This window comes from Rhyacophila brunnea, unplaced genomic scaffold (genome assembly GCF_057557595.1).
Source record: "Rhyacophila brunnea isolate RB1 unplaced genomic scaffold, BYU_Rbru_1.0 scaffold_3, whole genome shotgun sequence".
Classification (NCBI taxonomy): Eukaryota; Metazoa; Arthropoda; class Insecta; order Trichoptera; family Rhyacophilidae; genus Rhyacophila; species Rhyacophila brunnea.
Genome location: NW_028232965.1, coordinates 52,271,792 through 52,278,207, shown reverse-complemented (window position 1 = coordinate 52,278,207; position 6,416 = coordinate 52,271,792).

The following is a 6,416-nucleotide window of genomic DNA, read 5'->3' as shown; positions in this document are numbered from 1 at the left end:
CAGAAACAGCTGCACAAGATGATACCAATGTTTAAATTTTACATATCTGTCTCATTCTTTCTCCATTGGATTTACTAAGCAAGAGAGAAACATAAGTATACACTTATCATGGTTCAGCGTAGAAGACAGAAAGAGAAAGAAATCTCTTTGTTTAGCACAGTTACTTCACACAACTCTAGGTGGCGATGAATACCATAGATATTCTATGCTAAATATTAACTAAAATAATGCTAGACGTTAAAATTATTTTCCCTGATTTATAATTTACCATCGTCCGTGAAACAAAGTGGTAAAAATATCGCCTATTAAATTTACTATTTTACCTAGGTTAATCAAATGGCCAACTATTTTATTAAGTTAATTATATAATATATTATGTTTTACCTACCTATTTCAAATAATCTTGGCAGCATCATGTTGGTCATAGGTATGTACCTACCTATACAGCTTAATTTCTTCTGGTTGATCAAAATCGATGACTCTAGGTACATTTTTTTTTTCATTAATTTTCCAAAGATATCAAATTACCTACTTATTCAATTTTTTTTAAAAATATTATTTGAGTATACCGTATCATAGACAGTGTTGCCATATCTTTCTATGCTGATTATAGTACAAAGGCGTAAAAATTATAGTATTTCTGAAAAATATATAGTACAGGAACATTTTTCGTCTTGAATCCTAATTATAGTATTTTACATTTTTCGCGAAATCAAAATTATAGTATTGTACTATATTTATAGTACGAATGGCATCACTGATCATAGACTACCACACTGCATGATAGCCTATGTTTACATAGGTATGCTTATTATCTATGGGTATGATGTACTGTCAAGCGGTGTCAAATTTGAATTACGAAAATGTCACAAATTGACTGACCTACAGAATACATTAATAATTTCTTGGCCGTAGAAAATCATTAACCTTGGTATTTTCAAATATGTTTTTTATTACTTGATTTGTTTTAATACCGTTTATATTTCGGGTAAATGTCACTGCACATTTGACATGACAATATACAATGATCAGATTTTATCACCTTATTCAGGGTTGTGATTTCTAAAAAAGAACATCGATACTTTGTGCAGTATCGAATGAAAGTATGGACACTATTAATTATTTTGATCACAAGAATTGTATCAATAGTTGCAATAATAAATTTCATAAAAAAATATGTAGTAGGTACTTTCTGTCCCTAGCCATATTTGAAGTGATCACCATAGGAGGTAGACATAAGGTTACACATTGTTTTATTGTTGATCCTCAGATAAAGCATAAAGGGGCGGCTTCAGTGAATGCTTATACATAGTAACAATTATATTATTATCCATATTATGGATGATGTATGACCCATAAATTGTAAAATTTTAATGAATATAATATATATTCAATTTTGGTTATAGATACTTGAATAATGAAATAACTTCCTCGCTATAATAGTTTATTGTACATCAAAATGCAACAAAAATATATCACATTATAACCACTACACACTAAAGAATCTTACGTTCCAGGATTTTAGATTTTTTCAAACATATTCTTCAACATTTAATTAGAGCTTATTAAAAGTTTGAAATACAAATTTAATATTTAATAAAACAACACAATTTGTTCAACATTTAATTTACCCTAAACGGTGCAATAACTTACAATAGGGACAGCACTGTTAAATCTAACCTTTAAAAAACACATCAGTGGCGGTTTAAGCCACTTCCGAGGCTCCATGATAAATACATATATAAGGATCTGGCCACAGTGAGCAGTGCAGAATGCAATTTATCGGCAGCGTCTTACCCACTTTTGGATGTTGCCTTCCACTAGCAGCAGAAATACCAGAAAGTTGCAGAGTAGCCACACACCCACAATGTCTTTGCATTCACGGAGCAGTATGAAAGAAAGGCAAACAAGACGTAACAGCATTGTGTCTTAGAAATACTATTCCATTATAGTGTGGCGTTTTCTATACCAATCTGTGTTGCGTGATGCAGCGCAAATGCAATTTATTTTTCGGTTTCTGTAATTCCGCTGACTATGACTGGACACCCTAAATGAGCAGTACGATAGTTACATTACATACGTCACCATATTCAGCCCTAATAGGTTCATATGGGCCTCCACAGAGTGGAGGTTATATTAACAGTTACGAGAAATGAATGTCAGCCACTTGCTCAACCTATTAAGTCCATACTCTGACCAAACACACATGAAAAAAAAAGCGTGTGAATTTTGAGACCCGGGATTCAAACCTGGAACATACGACATGTTACTGCTTGGTCATCAAGGGGTGAAGTACAATAGTTACTTAATACATAATACAGAAAAATATAGTTAGGGGATCTCGAGGAACATGCAACAAATTTTCGAGTGAGCGTCTCTTATGCCTGTGGAATAAACCGCCACTGGGTGAAGTAAACAATTGTGTGGTAGTCGGTAATGACAATGTAAAATAATTATTATATTATATCCTCACTCTATAGGATTCCTGCGCAGACTACTTTTAAATTCCTCTGCGTTCTGATGATTCTTCAGCAATCACAGTTTTAAAAAATTCAAGCAAGTGACAAAAGCAATAACAAATATTATCTTTGAAGCATTGCGAAATAAAAGATTTCTATGGACGGTTACTTGTTAACAATATTGATGTCTTTCAATTATTACTGTATAATTAAGTTCTAAAAATACATTGAGTCAAACATGTAGACATTAATACATCGGAGCATATCGGCCTTCAGTATTTAGGTACCCTTAAGCCATCCGTTCAACCCCTTGATTATATGGTAATTTGGGAATGGATGCTCCATATTATTATGTAGCTTATAGACTGATATATAGAACTTTGTTAATAAATATTCCCCAGGTTCGTGTGGTAGAGTCGTGATCACATGCCATTCCGTGCATGTACATCCTACAAATTATATAGCATTAAAAGAATTTTCAAATATAGATAAAACATACTAATTGTGCCAATGGTAATTTGTTTAATATTTAAAAATGTGAATTTTAACAATTTTAAAATGACTTAATGCGATTTATAATTTGTAAATCTTCCCGATTTCAAAAAGCAGCCAAAATAATATAATGCCCAGAAAATTTTTGTTTATTAATTTACCTGCATGTGTGACATTTACTACATAAATTTAAAAACCCGATTGACAGTTATTTTGGGATAATTCACTACCTGTAGATAGTATGTGACCATTTACTGCTTTACTTTATTGTTTGTTCACCAAGTTACCGGTTGAATTTGTAGTCTTCATATTTATTCAATTTCAAATTTGGTGCAAAATAAATGAAAAGATAGGGATATTTTGCACCAAAAAATTTTTTTCATTACATAAAAACTAAATTTACTATTTACATTCCTAAATAATAATTAATAGTATAATTTGAATGAAGCGAGACCCTGAAATTAAACTATAAATTATATACAGTTGAACCTCGAGTAACTGGACTAATTGGGGATGAAGGTAATCCGGATGATCGAAAACATATTAAAACATCTATTTAACTTTCAGAATAGATTCACTTCACTGATTATAATATTTTAAATTATACATTTTTATTATAATCATACGTAACTGATGATCAAAAAGAAATCCGGATAATTGAGATTGTACTGTGTATCTTTTATCTGAATTAAAATGTGGATTGTCGTTTTTTTTACATTGATTCAGAAAGGTCATGGTACAATATTAGGCAAAAAAAATTAGCTTCATCAGACATGTCTCTTTGCGAGGACCAACAAAGGGAAAATTATTTCTTTTCTGTTTCCTGTAATGCATACAAATAAATTTTTGCTCGGAGGTCTCATTTGTCAAGATCTTGACAATGGAAGTTCTACAATATTGATAAATCATTGGGCCATATTTTACTCACGCCAAAGTGTTAAAATAAAACATACACCATAGATAATTTAGTTAGCAATAACAAATATAAATACAATTAATGCAAGTTGACCAAAACAATGAATATTGTGCATATAGGTAACATAACATCATAATATTATAATCATTATTTGAAGGTGTCCCCCGAAAAGGGGTCTATATAATACAGCATGTCAAAATTTTATTGACTAAAACGAGTCTATATAGTATTGCTCACGTTATTGGAAAGTTTTATTATTTTATCTGCCACAGTTTTTGAGATATTAGCAATACTAAAATGCTTACCGTCGAAGAGGAGTCTATATGATTATTTTATTATCCAAAATAAAAAAAATTTTAAATTTGTCATTGATAAAGAGTGCTTTCATGAACATAATAATTATTATCACAGATATACTCCAAAAGCCCGCATGATCAAATAAAACATTCTTTTCCTCTCCTGAACAATTTTGCTTTTGCATATAGACCCCTTCTCGGGGGACGCCATCATTTGTCAATAACAAAAATATTTGTTAGCTATGCTTTTTTCAATATCTATGAGATAACTATCTATATCTTTTAAAGTGTTTTACATTTCAAATATTCATCTTTTAATTGATAATTAATACCAAATTCATGTATTGTCTACTTACAAAACTATGTTTTCTCAGTGCACGGTTGTTACCTGATATTATTAACACTCACCGTGGCAAAGCATCCATCTCTGAAACCACATATCACTGGTTGAAATTTCGCATTGGCAAAAATTCGCATGTTTTTGCAATGTGTGGTTGAAACATGGCGAGGGCTAATGATTAACCATACCTCTTTAAAAAAAAAAAGGTCTGCTAATATAATCTACACTCTGTGATGTCATTTAGGAACAAAAATGATAATTTACATTTGTTCAAGGATTCCCTAGTTCGCGACAATTCAACTTTTGTCTCAAACGAATACTAAATAAAAAAATATTATGTACAATCTTTTCAGTATAGACATTCTAAATCAGTGATCGGCATCTGGCGGCCAAAACGTGCATTTCTGGTGACCCATACATCATTGAGCATGCCAACATAGCATACGGCCCAGATATTAAATTATTTCAACAATATTTTTTTTTGTAGAAAATCTACATCATTTTACATGTTGCCAATGTGGGTCTGCAGTTGGATGGTAAACACAAATAGGCACTGTTATTTGTCTTATTAAACAAATTTATATATTTTCATAAAACAAAAGTAAAGTATTACAAATGTCTTTAAACCCTTTTAATGTAGACGTCAACGATGTTCCAAAACAATTAAAAAGATATTTTGGAATTACAAAATAATTACATTTGTGAACAAGCATTTTCGACCATGAGTTTTAGAAAGAACAAATTGTCTTCTCAACTGACTGATTCGAATTTCCACATTAGGTTTTAAATGGATATATGCAATTATTTGGCTAGAGGAATACAGCCGCAAAGGTCGTATTTAGTATGCATAAGCCGTATTTCAATTTTTCATTTGGTGTTTCTTTCATGTCATACTTTAAAATAGTTCTGTAGAATTAGAATTATTTATATATTTTACAACACGATTCTTAGGTGAGCGAGCCTTCCCTTGATTGGAAAAAATAAGCAACAAACAAATTAAAGTATGGAAACCTAAATAAAGCAGAAAAACAATGGTAAGTGCAAATTAAGTATGGCATTCATTACTTTTGCAAGCCGTGTGTAGTGTTTTCTTTCAATTTTTTGCTTCAACGGCCACTAAAAGACAGCGTTACTATATCACATTAGTACCAACCAGCCTTCTGTTCAGACAGTCCAGGAATTTGGTATATTATGTGTACACTAGAATTTCAATTAATATAAGATTTTAATGTTCAAATACTGCTTTTGAAAATGTCACAACCCTACTTAGCACTGCATAGCAAAAAATCTCTATCCTAACAAACAAGACTTTAAAAATTTTGTAATTACATAACAATTTAAGTTTAAAATTTTTTTCTTAAGGGGGGACATGCTCGTCGAAGGTCAAAATTGAGTTTTTATTGTATTTTTAAACCATGATCCTGGACACTCCTTAAACGTTGTAGATAATCTATTTATATAATTTAGAAGCCTAATTATCCTTTATATTTATTTCAAACATTTGATGACTGAATAAAGTATTTTTGTTTCATAAAATAGTATTCTTTTAAACCTCTCGCTCTAATGTTTTAGAATATAGTCATATTTCGGTACATAACTGTGCAGTGGTGTTAAAATTTTTTACATTTATTAATTTTTAAACGCATTTATAAAACCATTAGTATAATTTATTACGAGATAATTTTAGTAAAATAATTACGATAAAAAATATATTGATAATCTCTATGATCCCAAATTTGACAAGAATTAGGCATTTTATTATTCAAAAAATCGGCAAGATTAACACATTTGAAGATGATTCTAAAGATACTTGTTATAAGCTATGTCTTTGACCATTCAAGTGTGATAAACATCTTATGAATAATGATTGCTTTATAATAATTATTGACCTAAGAATAAGGTAGTGTTTTTTT